The sequence below is a fragment of the Notolabrus celidotus genome, chromosome 12 (assembly GCF_009762535.1).
Source record: "Notolabrus celidotus isolate fNotCel1 chromosome 12, fNotCel1.pri, whole genome shotgun sequence".
In the NCBI taxonomy this organism is placed as follows: Eukaryota; Metazoa; Chordata; class Actinopteri; order Labriformes; family Labridae; genus Notolabrus; species Notolabrus celidotus.
The window spans coordinates 24,272,407-24,292,320 of NC_048283.1; the positions used below are offsets into that span (position 1 = coordinate 24,272,407).

General features: G+C 41.1%; 1 long non-coding RNA gene across 1 annotated transcript; it reads right to left on the reverse strand.

Moving 5' to 3' along the window:
- Window positions 1-18,325: 18,325 nt before the first annotated feature.
- LOC117823300 lies at window positions 18,326-19,544 on the reverse strand. The gene is made up of 3 exons (XR_004633362.1): window positions 19,358-19,544; window positions 18,742-18,811; window positions 18,326-18,634 (listed from the first exon to the last, which is right to left on the reverse strand). It is a non-coding gene; the product is annotated as an uncharacterized LOC117823300 (long non-coding RNA).
- Window positions 19,545-19,914: the final 370 nt, after the last annotated feature.

Here is a 19,914-nt window from a genome sequence, read left to right on the forward strand (position 1 = left end):
AGCTCAATCCCTATAGACATGTGCGTAATTTACGCATTTGGCACAGCCGCATGATCTTGATTCGTCATTAAATTTACTCATACGACTACAGGATCAATTCATATGGTCACTTACATGTAAGCAAAGTGTGCTGTTAAACTCAACCTGTGGCTGACGATACATCCTCATTCAACAGAATCCGATGCAAGATTAAAATATTATTTTTAATCCTGTCAAATGTTAACTTTATAAATTAATAGTGGCCTAATGATAATTATAATGGTAAATAATATGCATACAGGAAAGCTATAGACACGTGGTAGCCTACAATATTCCAAAGTTTGTTGCTACCTGACTCTGTTGCATGACTGACCCTGCTCTGAGAAACATCAGCACAGCATCGAGTCAGTGTCCTGACTTTCATCGTTCTCAAAAAGATGTAACATAAAAATCATACACCTTACACACTAGCGGAACAAATCAGTGACGGGCCGGGGTCGGTGCACATGACCGGCCCTTATAAAATGCTTTACAACATACATGCCCGTAACAGCGGGGCTTACAAGCATTACTACATTTTTTACACACGGTTATGTCATTATGAAGTCATTCAAACGGACGTGAAGTCTAACAAACCAAGAGAACAACAAAAACATTAGGCTACCTGGCCCAACAATAAAACAACACAAATTCAAAGCACTTCAGCACCACGGATAGCGACCGCATCATTCTGACACCCACTTTAATTGTTTCAACTAATGAGAGTACAGTAAGCCACTGTATCAATAGCTATAAAGTTTAGTAAAATTGGCACGGCGGCCCGCATGTTCATCTACAAACACCAAATCAATATGAAGTAGCCTACTAGGCCTACTCACCACTGTTTGAAGGGCATACGACGAGCCTTGCGCTCCGTGAACTCGTCCATGATGCGCTGTATGTCAATTTTCTTTGTTCTGTCATTCTTTATGGACAACATGGCAAGTCGACTCTCCTGTCCCACCGTGATCCTCAAGGGGTTATAAGTAAGTTTTAACTCCTAGAATGAGCGCGGGCGAGCCTGAATCGCTGCCAACAACGCCAGGTTCATCTCCAGGAGGACAAACAAAATATGTGTCCAGATTTTGTAACTTGGTTTTTCCTTGTTCTCTTGTTTTCTTTTCTTTTTGCTTTGTCGCTCCACTTTTGTGTTTATATAAACTGCCACTCATGTTTGGTTTATCAGGTAAAAATGCTCCACCTAGCTTGCACTTTGTTGACAAGTGACTGATGATGATGTTGGGGTTGATGACTATTTTACCCAAAATACACTGGGAGACAATGTCTGCGATCCACTTGTAAATCTGCACGTTGAAAAGTTAAAAGTGAGAGTGAAAGTGAAGCCAGTCATGCAGCACAACAATTTATTCAATATTTTACACTCAACTACATGACTCAAGTCAGTCATGTAGTTTGGTTTTTACCAACCACTCATCCTGACTGGGGCAACCTATATAAACGCACACACATCAACGACGTAACGCACAGTTTGTCAAGAAAGTAGTCAGCTTCAAATGTCTGTTTGTCTATCTCTGTTATTCTCCCCATGTCTGTCTGTCTGTCTGTGTGTGTCTTCCCATGTCAGTCTGTCCATCCCAACGTAAATCTGTCAGCTGTAATGTATTAATTAACTTTGAGCAGTAGACATTAATTAAGTGCTTATTAATGCATTAACTATTAGGTAATTAATGTTAGTTAATACATTATATTAATTATAAACATATTATTAAACTGTTAGTGAATGCTTAATAATGCATAAACTAACGTTAATTAAGGGACCCTTATTGTAAAGTAAGGGGGAATGAGCCGGTTACCCACCTTCATGTTATTGATTATGGTGACTGGAACTCATGTCCAGCTCTCTATCAGGTTATATTTTTAGTCACTCTTCTGTCAATGTACATTTCCTGTTTTATTTTGATAACTTACCTCTCCCCTTGTTCCTGCCCTCATGTGTTTCCTTTGGATCCACTCCGTTGTGTTCCGGCTGCGTCTCTGATCCGGCAGGTCGGAGCCCCCCCCCCCGGTCAGATGCACAAGATTTCAATTATTGCTGGAGGCCGGAGCACGACGCATCAATCTCAACAGAGCAGATGGAGTGAGACAGGAAGTCAGGCATCAAAACAAGATGAAAACATCCGGTTCATTTTCAGAATAAAACACTCTGTGTTATCACCACATCCTATTTCACTTAACTGCAACAACAAACCGTCATGATGAGTGGAGCCAGGCCTGGAGTCAACAGGTCAGAGGTTTTCAGAGGACCATAAAGACAACATGGATGAGGAGAGGAGGAGGAGAGTCCTTGATTCAGTGATTACTGCAGGAAAACCTCAGTCACATGACTCTAGCTGTCTGGATCTGTGAAGTCTGATGTTAGACTGAGTCCTGTTGTGCGTGATATCCCATGTACTGAGGATGATTGTGCAGCATTGATACTTCAAACATTTTCAAGTATCAAAGTAAACTGGATTTTTTAGATATCAGAAACAAGGATTACAAATCATCCATCGTATGCATGTTTTAATGCTGAATGCTGCTAATTTATTGATTGTCATAGTTTGTTGTTTCTGTGAAACTTTATTGCTGCCTTTGAGAGATTTTGTATCTCGTGGGTAACTGGTAAATAAAGGTTAATTAAAAAACAACAGTTTGAGCCTTCCATCACTGTTATAATTAGGACTGACCTTATTAAGCTTATCAAACTCTGTCCTCAAAATAAAACTTTATCGGCACCCTCGAATAAAGACTTCAACTTCTCCACCTTGTTTTTGCTCTGCTCTGTGAACACCACATCTCTCTCTGAGTGCCACCCAACTTAAATCACTGATGTAGAATCTCTCCCCCCATGAAACATATTTCTTAGAGGACGGGCATGAAAGGGAGGCTCTCTCACTGGATTTCCAATTTCCTCCTTAAATCAAACAGTAAGAGGAGCAGCACTCAGTGACAGGGAGTCTTCCTCAGCAGCTTGTAAATGTCAGGAGCAAAGCAGCTGTCAATCACTGCCAGTGACACTTTAACAGCAATCAACTTTCGCCAGAGGCAATTATTAATGTATGAGGGCAAGGCACCTGAGAGGACTGCAAACAAGAAAACAGAGTGAGTGGGTGTGTGTGTGTGTGTGTGTGTGTGTGTGTGTGTGTGTGTGTGTGTGTGTGTGTGTGTGTGTGCCAGAGCAGGTAAAGGTTGGTCAGGACAGAAAGGGTTGTGATAGAGGAATTATTTGTGAAGCACAGAATGTGTTCTGACCGCTGAATATGGGGTCTGTCGGATGTTCTTCCCCTGTCTGCTCCTCTGTGGGTGCTCAGGAACTTCAAAGGCCTGTGTGTGTGTGTGTGTGTGTGTGTGTGTGTGTGTGTGTGTGTGTGTGTGTGTGTGTGTGTGTGTGTGTGTGTGTGTGTGTGTGTGTGTGTGTGTGTGTGTGTGTGTGTGTGTGTGAAATGGAAACTCAATATTCCCAGAAGGTGTGAATTTGTCCAATTAAGTATTGGACCTGTGATGGACTGAGCTTGCACTAGCTCCTGACCCCAGAGGCTGGACCTGTTTGAATTAAAGTATTTGTGGTAAGAGGATGTCCATCAATCAATCAGTCTCTTTATATAGCACCAAATCACAACAAATGTTATCCTCAGACTCTTTCCAAACAGAGCAGGTCTAACCATGCTCTATGTTCTATTATTAACAAAGACCCAACATCAAGACAGGATAAGATCCAGTCCCATCTTACAGACAGGACTCAGTCTGATCTCATCTTAATCCACCACGAGCAGAGCACTTTGCAGCAATTAGCAAGTTACAGTGGCAAGGACAAACTTCCTTTAACAGGCAGAAACCTCCAGCAGGACCAGACTCATGTTAGACACACATCTGCTGAGACCGTGTTGGAGAGAGGGATAGAGGGAGATGAAGAGAGAGAGAGATGATAGTGGTGAGACGGATAGTAGTAGTTGTGGCAGCTGGGGTCTGGCACGTCCACAGCAGCAGGCCGTCTACGGCAGAGATCCAGAGGAACCTACAAGAGACAAGGGAGCTCAGGGACTCTAGAAAGGTCTATTATTAGTAACTTTAATGGGACAGGAAGAGTTAAAGTAAGAGACAGGAAGACAGAGAACAGATAAGGAAAGACAGGATCACAGTGTTTCAGTCTAAGCCTATAGCAGCATAACTAAGAGCTGGTCCAAGCCTGAGCCAGCTCTAACTATAAGCTTTATCAAAAAGGCAAGCTAGAAGCCTACCCTTGAAAGTAAGGCGTCTGCCTCCCAGACCCTGACTGAAAGATAATTCCAAAGGAGAGGTGCCTGATAACTGAAGGCTCGACCTCCCATACTACTTTTAGAGACTTTTAAACAAAGCTAAATTGCATCAATAAGTTTATTTTCAGCCTCAAGCTGTCAACAATACTAAATGCAAACATGATGCATTTGAATTTAACAAACTGTGCCTGAAGTGAAAACTAACTTGGACGTCTTCTGTCTGCAGTGAGAAGGAGCCTAAAACCTCTCCGTACTTCATGTATCACCTGATAAGAGTCCAAAAAATCCCCTCAAGTGTTCTCTAGAAAACGTGAGAGGAACACAGACGAGGCAATTAATGCCATGTGCAACACTTGAATAAATCTTTGAAAGAAAGGCAGATTAAATCTGTAAAATCTCTCTCTGCTGTACTAAGAGTGAATTCTCCATCACTTCAGCTCAGCAGCAGCAGGTCTGAGTGTGAAAGTTCAAACGCATGGGTTGAATGGGTCCACACCCTTCACTTAAGTGTGTGTGAGCTCGTCTTTGAGCCTTAATGCTGCTTTTTCTCTTCTTTTTTGCATTTATCATTCTTGCCCTTGACATGAGGACAAATTGCGAACACCGCTTTGCAATTGGTACATAATTGCATCCCAGCTCTGCCACTTTTCATCCTCAGCCCCGCTTGATCCTTTACCTGTGTCATTAGATGTGGAGAGCTCAGGGCACAATGGCCGGCTTTGGAAAGAGCACAGAGGAGTGTGTAATTACGCTCGGCTTTGATTACCTCTCGTTTGGAGCAGCCTGTTCAATAGCCATTACATGAGACACTCCTCTGGTCGCTGTTTAATGGCCCAGTGGCCCGGTTTTCATTTGCACCCCAACCTGCTGCTGTTAAGCTCACAAAAGACCTCAACGCAGCACCGCTCAGGTCTTTTCTCTGACTCTCGCTGATCGATCAACAGAGCAACACACTGCTGACTGCTTTTTCAAAAAGAACACCCTTCTGCTGTGCAGACGTAATCTCCTCTCATGGATGAAAGTTTGAATGTCCCTGTGAACTGAGAGCTGCAGCCATGAGATCAATCTCACAAGGTTCATTAATCCCAGCGATAAACACAACCTACATGAAGGAGATTAGGAGTAGCTGCAGCATCTTCACGGACTCCTGGAGACCAACCTGTCAAGATGGTTAACCAGAAAGAATCGGGGCGCCTGAAAAGTCTGTAAAGTCTCACAGAAAGATAATATGCTGCAACACCACAGGCTGCAGGGAGGCAGGAGGATTTTCCAGTTCTGCTTAAAAAAATTTAAGTGTTTGTTTTTCTTTTGCTGTGGAAAACAAAGCAGGTGGACAAAGACGGGAAAATAATGTTGGTTTAAAGCTATAGTTAAGTTTAGAATTTTAGACTCAAAGTCATTAGACCCCTTCTTTATGCACATACTGTCCTTCTCTCAAACTGGGGCTGAATTTTTAACTAATGAAGGCCCGACATACTGAGCCATCTCCTCTTCTAACATTACTCCATGCGATCTGCAGAGTCCCTCTATATTTTCAAAAGACAGCTAAAGACCCACCTCTTTAGGAAGCACTATGCACTTAGCTAGACTGTTCTCCACTGTTGTCCCCAGTGGCAGATCATGTCTTCTAGCTACAGTTGACTCACACTTTCCTGCTCTACTCAGGGAATCTGTGTTCAGCTCTTGAGTGACCCAGCACTTGGTACTTTGGTCATTATTGTGGTGATGTTAATTGTTGATGATGATAATGGAAGGTCTTAAATGGTTTGGTTGCCTCATTGTAGATGTTCCTTATTTTACAAAAAAAAAAAGAAAATGCACTTTTGTGCATTGCCTTTACACTGCTTGGCAGTACCTGCACCCAAATGGACTTGAAGCACTTTGTTACTCTTACTGATCTTGTTTCCTCTTGTCTAGATCTTTGCTTGACTTGAAAGACTTTTTAAAATGATGATTGACTTCATAAAATCCCTGTTTTTAAAACTTTGTATCATAATTATCATTGCAAATACTGAGGTACTGTGAATACTGTGTGGTTTAATCAGCAGCTTTTTTGCATTGCATTGTGTGTGTGTGTGTGTGTGTGTGTGTGTGTGTGTGTGTGTGTGTGTGTGTGTGTGTGTGTGTGTGTGTGTGTGTGTGTGTGTGTGTGCAGGCTCAGTGGCAGAGTCAGAGTTTACACTGTTGAGCTGTGTGTCTATAGTGACACCAGAGGAAAGTCTGCAGCTCGGCTGTTGCTGCACATCTGAGCTGACAGCTGTGGACTCAGTCTCCTGCAGGCTTTTACTGATGTCAACGGCTTATAAAAAATCCGACTTCATACTCACTGAATACCAGTGGCATCAGAATCCAGGATGTACTGTATGTACAGTGTCTGTGCCTTAACTACAGATGAGTGCTGCACAGAGGATGATGCAATGTGTCTCATGGTTTTCAAATGGCATTAGAAAAGGAACGTGAGAGTCTGCAGCCACAGACTAAATGAACAAACAATTACACACAATGTGCCTGATGTCACGTTAAACAAACATATCAAGATGAATGTTTTACATATTATTTTAATTTGTTAAGATTTTCACAGACTATATTTGGCTGTTGGATTGTATCTTGCCCTGTGATAGGTTGGCGACCTGTCCAGGGTGTACCTTGCCTTCCGCCCGAAGCCAGCTGGGATAGGCTCCAGCCCCCCGTGACCCCTAACAGGATAAGCAGTCAAGATAATGGATGGATGGATTGTATCTGAGACTTCACACAGGACTTCCACCAGATCCATGTCCGGTCCGTCTCTGATCCGCTGCGGTCCGGCTTCTTGCTCTCTCGTCCGTCAGCACCCATCGGTTGCATTTTCGGAACGCAGCATGGAGCAGGACCGCCGGACACCTGGAGTCATGTCACATGTCACTCCTCCTCATCCATGTTATCTTCATGGTCCTCTGAAAACCTCTGACTTGATTACTCCAGGCCTGCCTCTGCTCTACATGATATTTCCTGAAAATTAACCGAATGTTTTGATTTTGTTTTGGTGCCTGACTTCCTTTCCCGCACCATCTGTTCTGTGCTGAATTGATGCGGATCCGATACTCTGGCATCCAGCAAAAATAGAAGTCTTGCGTTTCTGATCCATTGTGTTCCTACCTGCCGGATCAGAGACAGAGCCAGAACGTAATGGAGCGGATCCAGTTGGAGTTAACAGATTGACTAGAATAGAAACGTATCAGCTCCGGTGGACGGATCTGGTGGAATTTGGCTTTCAGGGCGGCAGCAGCTCAGTGGCAGAGACAGCTCAATCCACAGGTTGGGGTTCTGATCACAGGTCCTGCTATCCACATGCCAAAGTTAGTTAATACTGATGCGAGCTTTACATAGCAGCTTCTGCAATTAGTGTATGAATGCTGTGTGAATGGATGAATGTGACATGTAATGCAAAGCACTCTGAGTGGATTATAAACACAGTCCATTAACCTCTCATTACAATGAAAGATGTGCATGTGCGTGTGGCTGAATGCATGTGTGTATGTTACGAACATTGTTCTTTAGTTTTAGAGAAGCAAAGCAGAGTCCAGTTAGCAAAATGCAATTAATGCACAGACCTCTTCTTCTAACCTCCATTAGAAAGCATTCAAACAGAGCTGGTGTTATATGATGAGTAAAATCCTTCTGTAGTGTATTTATGTGACTCAGATATCTCTCATTATTGGGTGGACTGATAGAAAGCCTCATTCCTTTTTTGCAGAGCAACACATGTTGTTTACTTTACAGAGGCTTGCAGAGACACAAACACCAGATGTATTAGTCAAACAGCTATTTGCCTCTTTTGTGTGTTCTGTGTTTAAACAAAGCTCAGCTTTACTGTGAGATCTAAGAGTAACAACAAGAACACCTCTCATGAAAGAGGCGTTACTGAAATACTGCATTCACACATGCATTAAACTCCTGAACATTTGCTGACATTTTCAGGGTATGCTGCGTGTGTGAACCCAAACAGCAACAATTTAAACCCTGATCTTAACCAGACTTTTTCCTGATTAAAATTTCTGAACGTCAAGTTGAGTTGACGTGAGAGCGCAGCAGGTAAAAGTCAGGAAAATTGGAGTTATGACATTTTTTAAACCATGCAACTGGCACAATGTTTGTGCACATAACAAAGCTGCTGCATACTTTTTCTGCTCTCTTGCATTTTCTTTTACACTCATACCCTGACACTGCGAAAGCAAAAACAATCTTAAAAGTGTTTGGCTTTGTTTCGTCTTTTTGGATATCTTGAAAACACCCCACAGTGACTTCTGCAGCTTCGTTTTTATGTCATGTTCTGCTTCCTGAGAGTAATTTTCTCATGCAACATAAGGAGTTCCTCGTCTACTGCTTCCTCAACTTCTTAGTTTGCATGTTTTATTGTTTGACTTTTTTCTTCTTAATGGTTTGTTTCAATGCAAAAAGCAGTGGAAGGTGAGACATGTTTAGGTTCAGTGATTAAAATGACTCGGTTTGTTCAGGGAGTCCGATGAAGGGAACAATGTGAGAGTAATTTAGATACTAAAATATTGAAGTTTTAACTTGTGTTAAGCACTTAATACTGAGTAACTCTTTGATTTGAGGCAGCTACACATTTTCTCTGAAGTCTCTATTTCCCAAACTTTAGCCGCCCCTGTCAGACGTCAGCTTTGCTTCCACCTCGCTCTCTGTGTTGGCTGTGATAAAGACTTGTCACCACAGCAACACAGAGCTTATTCACAGGAGGAGAAATGTTAACCAGTGACCCCACTGAAGTGTGTGTATGTGCATGTGTCGATGTGTGTGTGTATGTGTGTCGATGTGTGTGTGTGGTATGAATGTTCCAGTGGGGTTGGAAGAGGGGGTTAACAGAGTCAGTTAATTACAGAATGCAAATGATGTTGTCAGAACAGCCATTCAGAAAGTCTCTTCCTCCTACTCGCCTGTGGAGGCTGATTTAATAAGCATCCCTCTCACATTCCTGTAAGAACCCCATCTGCATGAAACACAAAGTAATCTCTCAGCGATGAGCCCCGCTGTTCCAGCCATGACAACGTAATTCATGCTAAGTAGAGTGGTAGTAGATGAGAGATGGAGACGCTGCGGCGTTGAAGAGCACACGGGGCCGCGTTGCTGTAGAGTGGCAGTGTGTGGAGAACAGGGTCACACCAATTAATCTGTGCCTTTTTAGATCCCCAAAGCTGAGGCTGTTTGTAGTGAGGAGAGTTTCTGTAAAGCTGATCAACGTTACAGCAGCTCGGCTGAGATTTTGAACAGATGTGGCAGAATAATACATTACCACACACACACACGCACGCACGCACGCACGCACACACACACACACACACACAGACACATACACACCTGTTTGCTTGTCAAGCAGGCTTCACATTTATTGACTCAGTCCAGCGTGTACGTCAGGGGCGATTCTAGGATCGGATGTTTAGGGGTGCTGAGCACACAGAGAGCTGCCCAGCTGGGCAAGATACATTTCACTGTTTTGTACATTTTAATCCAATTTCATTCCCACATTTGTGATAGAAAAGTGAAACACTTTTTTGGAAAGTCTGTGACTAAAACATCTAATCTGATAAAGGTTATTTAAATGCTGAGCCACAGCAAAAGAGAAATGGATTGGAATCATATAAGAAACATATGGTAACCCTAATTTCTGGGGAAAGACAACTCATTTTGATGCAGCAGCTCCTCAACATATAAATAAACAGTATGCATGTTTCTGGAATAAACGAGCCCCCTATAGTGAGTACCAAAATACCAAAAATTGACATTGGAGTTATTTTTGGGACTTTCATTTGAAATGCAATGCACAACATGTAAAACACATTAATAGAAATTGACTTTTTCAATTTTGTTCTCTGCCTTTTTCCTTCTTCCTGATCTTGCACTCTCTCATCTCCTTCCCCTTTTTCATCTCTCCCTCTTTGGACTGACAATAATATACAAATAGATTGTATTCAACTAGATGAAAAATTACAGTCAGTGAGCTAGTCAGTAGCACCTTGGCTTTAATATTAACACATGCACATGACACAACAGCTAGCTTCTATCATTCCAATTCAGAGGACAGTGGTACTGTCTGACCACCTGTAATGTTTCCTAGCTAGAATGAAAGTCAGCTAACTCCTACCTAACAACATAAACAGTGGCCTACGATTAAATGCAGCAAAAATGAGGAGTGGTAATGAGAATAATGTGTTATTAATGTGGTATTGAGTGGAAGAAGTTAAGAAATGTGCCGCATATCCTGGTTTAAGCCAGGTACTTACACCACTACTGCTTATCCCCCACTCTGGAAGGCATTGCATTGCTCTGTGCAGATAGAGCACTCAGAGCCCGACCTGGGGAAAGGTGGGAGAGATGGGGTGGATCAAACCATTTTTTTAAAAAATAATATCTCTCAAATTTTAGGGGTGCTGGGATTCAATTTAGGGGTGCACCCCCAAAAATGGGCTAGAAACGCCTATGGTGTACGGTGTGATTACCTCTGAAGAAAGTGAAGCCTTCAATGTTTCATATAAACTCTGATTTCACCTTCATCGTCCTTGATGTTCATCTTTGAGATCTTTCTCAACCCAACTGATGCACGTACAGCTTCCTGTCACCTCTGCCTGCTCCTGAGGGTTGTCCTATTGGCACTCTGTAAACATTAGGTAGATGCACAGGCCTGTTTCTCACCTGTTGAAAATAAGGATGGGCTGACAACATTTTTAGATGGGCAACCTAGGGAGGACGCAGCCCGGAAGTTACAGAACTGGAATAGTTTTTCAAACCCTGGACAATAAAAGGGGCATTAACTTCTGTATTTGTATATGCTGGTGTATAGAAATCTGGAATTTGATAACCTGTTGTCATTGTTTACTCAGGCCTGAACTGACATTTGTGCCTTTTTATTTGGTCATTCAGAGACTAATATTTTTTAAGAGCAATTTCTAAGCTCAAAGGCTCCTGATCTCACATTTCCTGTTTGGACCCCATTGTGCTTCATGGTGCTATACACTCCATGCCACTGAATGAATGTTGCACTAATGTAGTGTTTAGGGATTGTTGTGTGGTTTGGTATCTCATTCTTTTTATTTTTTGTTTTTGGCATGTGTTTTACTTGTCATTATTTGTTTTTATGTTCTCATGTGTCTTTTTTTTTTAGCACTTGATGTGTTGAAATTAAATCACATCTAAATATGGAGTAGAAACCTCCTGCAGGGAATTCGGAGCATCTAACATTTAATTAATTTATTTCTGGTGTTTATTTATGCAACAATATGTGATGGATATTTCATTATGTAAAAGAAAAACACAGAACTATTCATACAACATTAATTATTCTCTCTGAGTGGACTTTTAAAAACGGAACAGAAATTCTGTTCACTGATTTAAAACTAAAATGTAATACTTTAGTTGAAAAACATCCCAACATATATAATTAAGACATTTTATCCACTGGACAGACCCCAAGAGGGTGTTTTACACTATTTTATCTACTAGAAAGGCATCCCAGAGGTAACTTTTGCAGCTGTTATCTTTTCTCACACATGGGAACACCAGGGGGGACAATTGCCTCAGTGTCAATAAGTTGTTGTGTAATGGTGTTTTATGTCTTTGACTTCCTGTTTAGTTTTGAAGTTTTCATGTTGTGCTTGTATTTCCTGTCTGTATTAGTCATGAGTTATCCTTGTGTCTTCTCAGTGATGTTCAATTATGATTCATGTCTTGTGTTTGAGTATTTGTGTTCTTTTTTTTTCTTGTTTTTTTAAAGGTGACATATCACGCTTTTTTCATCAATATATATTGGTCTAAGAGGTCCCCAAAACATGTCTTTAAAGTTTATGCTCAAAAAAACACTTTGAAATCAGATTTTGGTCTGCCTGAAAAACCCTCTTCTTCAGTCCTCCTCAGAACACTCTGTTTTCTCTCTGACCACGCCCCCTCCTGGATGTGCCCTCGGCTCTCCAGCACGTTGATCTAATGTTTACATGTTGGCTGAATATACACGGCTGCTCAGAGATCACGTTACTTCAACCCTCTGAATCTGATCCAGAATCTGATCCTGACGGAGAGGCGCCTGTAGCAGGACCTTTCTGAAGGATTGGTCTCAGATTTAGTGTTTCTTGTTGTTTTATTTATCAGTATGTCGACGTGTGTCTTGGTACACAGCTACGAACATGTAGCTATGTGGCTATGCTAACTAGCGCTAGCACTTATCCATGATAAATAAAAATCATCCACTAGATCTTCAAATCTGCAGATGTGGGGAGTAAAACCGACCTCTACCAGAAAGGCAGCGGGACCTTTTCTGAAGGATTGGTCACAGATTCTGTGTTTCTTGTTGTTTTACTTGTCAGTATGTAGACGTGTGTCTTGGTACACAGCTACAGCTACGACATGTAGCTATGTAGCTATGCTAACTAGCGCTAGCACTTTTCCATGATAAATAAAAATCATTCACTAGATCTTCAAATCTGCAGACGTGGGGAGTAAAACCGACCTTTGTGTTTATTAAGACAGCCTACAACTAGCATGCCTCCCTCCTAAGCTCCTTGTTAGCACACATTTGTGCAGGTAATGAAAAACAGAGGAGGGATTCAGTATTATTTTATACAGTCTATGGGCTGAACAAGCTCCGAGCTCTGACTCCGTGACAGACCGGATATTGTTGTTACGTAACAAGTACACGGAAGTCTGAAACGGCTCGTTTTAGACACATTTACAGAAAGGTGTAGAAATCAAAACAGGGGCAGAATGGATTTTTTTCATTCTCGGGGGGTTTGTAGACATGCCAGGGAAACATATTTCAGGTAGAGAACCATTAAAAAGTCGATTTTGCATGATATGTCACCTTTAACAAATGCAAAAAAGATAGTTTATTCAAAATATTTAAGTCAATACATAGAAGCCAGTTGAGCAAATTGGTAAAAAAAATATGTATTTAAGTTTTTATTGACTTCATCACATGAAACGCAAACAGTGTAAATGATACATACATATTGAAGGGTATTTACTGTCAATAAACAACACAGCCAATTTTTAGTCAAAAGTACCTTTCTGGAAAAACAAAATAACAGACCAAAAAAATGTAAAAATCAAAATAAATAATAAGTATTTGTGTTCTTGTGTGTTTTTTAATTTTATTTTGGTTTCTTTTCTTCCATGTGAGATTCCAGAATATTCTTCCTGTTTGTGTTAAGTCTAGTTTTACTTCCTGTGTTTTCCCTCCTTTGTGATCGTCTACACTTGTGCCTTGTTGTTCTCACCTGTGTCTCGTTACTCGTTACCGTGTGTGTGTGTGTGTGTGTGTGTGTGTGTGTGTGTGTGTGTGTGTGTGTGTGTGTGTGTGTGTGTGTGTATAGTATCGGTGTTTCCTCCTGTCTTTGTCAGATCATCATCATACCTTCCTCATGTCCTTGTGTTTTTCGCTGCCACTTTTGTGTTTTACACAGATATTGTATTTCTAGGTTTTCTTTGTTTTGTTTTTTTGGTTATTAAATCTTTGCAATCCTGCACATTGTGACACTGGGTACACCACCGTCCTATTTGTGTAAAGCCAGAGAAAACTGTTGAACTCAGCTTTGCATTAAATCAGAAAACATTGATGCAGGTTTCCTGGCCATGTCTTAGGTTAAAAAATCCGTCCTTCTACCTAAAGTTTGTCCTGCATCTCACAAGTGTTGATTTTATTGAGTTGGCTTTTCCCCTGTTTTATAATAAACTCAGCAGCTTTTACTTCATATTAACTCTACACACATGTCAAGTAGCTTCCTTATGAAATTCTCATCAAAAAAGACACTAGCATGTTCCCTAAAGTGTCCCTTTAATCTAAAGGTGAGAAGATGCATAAGAGGCTCTCATGAGGCGTAAGTGTCTTCAGTGATTCTCAAGCTAAATTAACATTTGGCTTCATTTCCTAATGCATGAGTCCATTATTACCTGGGTACGTAGAGACGGTGGGAGTTAGGTAATTAGAGACTTAAGGGAGCTGATTCCTGCAGATAGAGAGCTCAACACAAAACGATAACGTTGTTTGACTAAGACGTCTCAAACTTCTCTCACAGCTGACGTCTGCACATTCACTCTCACTCACAGATGCATATTTAGAAGAAGTCCCTGTCGATCTTTTCATTTTGTTCTAAAGTAAAATCAGTGCGGTGACACAACATTCATCCTGCAGTGAGGCGGCTGGCCCTCAAGCTTGGGCATACAAAAGCTCCATCCTGCACAGAGTGCTGTGAGTTTACAACAGAATGAAGATAATGCTGTGAGAGTGAAGTTCCAGGCTTCTAACCCCCCACCGTCAACCACCCGCCCTGCACCTTATCTTAATTGTACGAGACAGGCAGCCTGAAACTACTGAAGAATCAAAAGATACCAACACGTTCAACTTAAACCAAGAGACCATGCAGGCAAACAGGAACCCCTAATTACTTATGCTAATACAGTGATGACAGAGAGGCAGGAGGCAGAGGAGGGGAGGTGCGAGGAGGATGGCGGGAAGGCTACGTTTGGCGTATCACTCAGGGTGTGCTCTAATTAAAAACAGAATTAATCATTTGGACGTTCGGGCTGGAGAAGAGGCAGACCTCTCTCGCAGTGCGTCCCCAGTGAGGAGCAGAAGCCACTGAGAGGTAATTACTGTTATCTGCTGCCTGTTTTATTAACATGTGTCCTCAAAGAATGGAGAAGCTTAACTTGCCCCCTGCTCTGAATGATGCCACGCTCGATAGACCAGCACAGAAAATGATTACAAAAAGGAAAAAGGGGGCCCATTCCTTTCCTCTTGATCCTTAAAAAAAAAAAAAAAAGTGGTGCTTCTTTTTACTCTGCACAACTCCCACTTTTTAAATTTCCTCCAGGGTGTGATATTTCCTTAGATATATGGAGAGAGTGAGAAGGAAGAACTGAGATTGGAGTGCAAGCAACGAGGAAGAGATAGGGGAGAGAAGATAGGAAAGAGAAACAGACGGGAGGAGAGGAGGAGGTGCAGAGCAGAAAGGAGAGATAGATCAACAAAAAGGCTTTGCTGCCTTAGCGGTGAGCAGAGCGGGAGGAGAAGCCCGGAGAAAGCACACATGCCAGCAGCCGGTAATTACACGCCAATCATCTGCCCACAGGCCAGTGCAGGGATTAACTAAGCGGAGAAATGGTGGGAGAAATTCAATTAAAAAACGAATTAATAAGCAGGCAGTTTTTCCTCTGGCCACAGGGGCCAGCCGAGGGGCGGGATCAGGCCAGCGTGTCCTGGTCAGTCATTGGGAGGCAGAAGGTGGGAGGTACGTGATTGGTTGTGGTAAAGCTGAGGGAACATGAAAGGGAATGTAATAATCACGTTTTACTATAATGCATTCATGGTTTTTATTCATGTAATGAAAGTCCCTCAGGTCTCTCTGGCTTTTTGGCTTATTGTGCTGACATGCTGTGAATAACACTAAAATAAGACATGATATATTATAGATATATAGATATTTTACAGCCTTTCTCCAGTCAAACATTAGACTGTGCATCAATTTAATGAAGAAACAGTACAGATGTTTGGTCAGTGGCCCTTTACTTTTGCAGCTGCCCCTTTGCATTACTTACATTAATGAGTTCTGGATGCACAACAACTAGACACATGATTAAGGGTCTATCTCCACCAACACAGTTCAGTCAGACAACTCCGTTTACTTGAGATAAAGTTTATTTCAGTATTGTGTATTGTGTTTGGCATATGGGCTCCGAACCTCATTACTCCACGTAGATTATTTAAATGCAGACATTTAGGAATAATGAGATAGGACTAACCCCCCTCGGAGCCTGCAGGTGGATGCTGGGGAGGAGGTGGGTACGAAGTTTGCACACAGCACTGAGCAGGACAGCAGGAGCACTTGCAAAGCAGAGGCAGAGACAGGGAGACTTGCAGCTTAAATAGACCGCCAAATGAGAGGATGTAGAGATCAGCTGACAGAGAGGATGATGAAGTGTCAGTATGAATGAGCGCAGCTCGAGTTGTCTGCCTGAACTAGCTTGCAGGCGGCGCTCCATTTTTTTAAGCTAGTAGCACCTATTTTCAGCCACGACCCTTAGCTGCATGCCTTCCCCCGCTCTCTGCTCCCCACATTTCCTGTTTCACTCCAGCTGTCCAATCAAATGATGGAAAAAAATGTCCAAAAAGACAATTTAAAAACAACAATAACTTCCTCCATCACCACCCAATCAAAATCAAGAAGGGGTGGGGCTTCTAAATTCAACTTTGTCAACTTTGAAAAGAAACAAACAACACTAGTTTTTTGAAGGTACAATATCCAGGTGCTGCTAATGCTACGACACACTTAACTCTTTACATTTTCTTTGTAAAATGTCCTTTAATAAAATCAGAAAGCAGGTTTAATGGTTGATACTAGGTAAGCTTAAAGGTCTTGGGACAACTTTCATGGCATAGTAACAGAAAGCATCGGTGAGAAGTGATCTGAAAATGTTGTTAGAGGACAAAGGCCCTAACTTTATGGAGCACTGGTAGTATGATAATTGTAGTGGCCATTTGTAATAAAATACTCAGAGAATAATTAAAACATCAAACATAAACTTTAACTAAACATAATCAAAGGGTCACCGATGCACTGTGGGGATGTGATGCACGCAGGCAAAAGAAGTCCAATGTCTATGCAAAAGTTCAGCCTTTTCCAATGGTTTTTTCGAAGGTAAGCAAGCAAACAAAAAGAAAAAAGAAAATCATGGTTCCTGCTGCCTCTCTTGCACTGGTAAAACAAAAAAAAAACCCTAGCTTCTTTCAAATTCTTTCTCTCTGTTTTTCAAATGAGTCATGAGATTCAATGTTTAAAATTGTCTCTGACCTTTTCTCCCACACTGTCGATGTCTTTTCTTTCACATTTGACCATGAAAACAAATCAGAGTTTGTCCAACAGGTGACTCTTCTGCTGACTCATCAAAATAAAAACCTCTTCCCTGAATCAGCAATGAGGTACACTAACTTTGCAGCAATAAACTGATGCAAACAGATCTCGCCCGGAGCATGACCCATTATTTGTGTTGTATATGTACTGTACGCAGAAATGTACAAACAAGCTAGCATGCTTGAATTCTTCACCTTGTATCACAACATAGATAACTGAATTCCTCCCTGAAGCTACGCACTAATTGAAACTAAATCACACTGAATATAATTCGAAGGAGCTCGTTTGGTTTGTCAAGAAAAATTACACTGAACAACTTTGTGAAGAAAACATGCCTAATGTCTCCAGATAGATTTGTTTTATTGTTCCAGGCACTCTCAGGTTTCTGGCTGTCCTCCACGCTGAGAATCCATTCTTGGTTAACAGATTCATTATGCCGCGCGTCATCTCAGCGACAGGTCAACAGACTGGCCCTGGAAAAGCATTATTAACCAGGTAATTGGCATGTAATTAGGCCATTGTTGTTGGCTCCTCAGTAGTGTGCATTATTGCCTGCCCACTAACATGATTTATACCTCTATAACTCATATCCTGCCACTCTAATTATATCCTCTCAGCCCCCATTACTGCCCCTCTGCAACGGTGATGCTTCAGTGACACACATGGGGAGATTCTTATGGAGCACATATCTGGAAACAAAATGTAAAATGTATGCACTCTTAGAAATTCCCCTTGTTAAAAAACGGTAAACAACTGGCAGTAGGGTTGCCAGGAAGTTACTGTAAAATTCACGGTATATTGCTGTTGCTGAAATTTACAGTTTGCTAATGTTTTTATAAATACTGCAAACAGCTGTTATTTTAAACCTTAACAGGAAAATACTGTTGAAAAGTTTAGCAGCTTCTTAACGTATATTTACACTTTTTATATCATAGGTATATTTGCAGATTGTTACTGTTAATTGTAGCAAAATACTACACTTTGCTGTTAATCAATTTCCTTCTAACAAAATTGACAATATATTTATTTTTCTAAAGCTATTGATTTGATAAATCACCCCTTGCATGCCATGTTATAAACAACATGTTTTAATGTGATAAATAAACAGCCTTTGAAACTGCAACTTAAAATGTCAAGACAAATAATCAAACTTCAAAGTGTCTTTTCAAACCATGTCTGTCTTTATTGAAATTGAACATACATACAGCTATGCACTGTATTAGGAATCGCTGTGTGTGTCTGCATGTGTGTGTCTGCGTGTGTGTGTATGTCTGTGACTGCATGTGTGTGTATGTGTGTGTATGTCTGTGTCTGCGTGTGTGTATCACTGACTACATGAAGTCCCACTCGAAGTCCATTACTCTTTTTAGGAGACTTGAGAGCGGAGGTCTGCCAGAGCTCTTTTTGACCTTCCCTTTGCCCCGTACAGTCTTTGTGCCCCGCTCAGGGTTGATCCCGATGTCCCGCCTGAAAAACAAGAGTGCATGTCAGAGTTGGGACTATTAGTTATTGAATTACAGGAAACACTGTTGGCTCATCTAAACATAAAAAGAATAAGAAAATGTCATACATACCATGCAGTATCAGCCGAGGAGTTGTGGGAAGTGGGAGGGTTCTCTCCATATCAGTTGCTGTGACGGATTCCTAGGACAGTTCAAATTGTAAATAATTTTATGATTGGTAGTTTGAAAAGAAGTTAAAAAGTATGACAAGGACAAAATAAAAGTAGCAAAAAAGCAAAAATAATTCTCTGTATTGTATTATTGATACTATTATCAGTGTCTCCCTTTTTGAATAAAGAAAGAGGAGGCCTGTTCTGCTTGTCAGACCAATCTCTGACTAATTCGGTTTTATTTATGAGGCTGTGAACAACACGCACAATTTATACTGTAAAAACTGCAGTATAAATTTTTGGAGGTTGCCACTTTTAATTTATATGTTTCAACGCATTGCAGACCCATATAACAACCCCTACCAACATTTAAATTACAAGAAAATGCTTTGTGGAGACTTCCCATTCAGCAACTGTTAAGATCAAGCTAATGTTAGCTGGCAAAATTTACTCACTCTGTGTGACTGCTGTTTTTGTGTCATGTCAAACTCTAGCTAATGCTAATCTCACAAATGACTTCAAACTTAGTAAGTGATGGTTTTTGCCAATTCTAACAAGCAAAGCAGTAAGGCACTCACCTGTTTGTTGTTAGGATGGAGTTGGGTGGAAATTTGTCTTCTTACTCCGCTCTCCTTCCAAGCATGTGGTCTCACATTCTTTTTCCCAAAATGCAATGCAAAAATTACAAGAAATTGCTGTTTTATTTCCTTGAAGCAATAATACAGTAAAATAATGTTATAAACCGTAATTATACAGGGTTGTCCTGTATTTAAACATAACAGGATCTTATTGTTGAAATTTCCTTGTAAATTTACAGCAATTCGTTAGAGTGTGGACCTGTCATTGGGCTTCTTCTGAGGTGAATGAAACTGAAATCAAATTCTAAAATCACATCATGTCAGATTGTGCTAATTCTGTGACATTAGTCTTAAATGATTGATCCATGTTGTATTAGAGTAAATGTTAAATGCATTCAAAGGTCAGGGCGTTGGAAAATTTCTGTTTTTATCCTGTTCACTTGCTTACGAACACACTCACTGACCTGGAGTTTTAATAGCTAGCACTACAGCTTATGTTGAAGGAAACTCGAATGAGGTCAGGGCTTGCGTTTATAACTATTGAAAAAATGGGAATC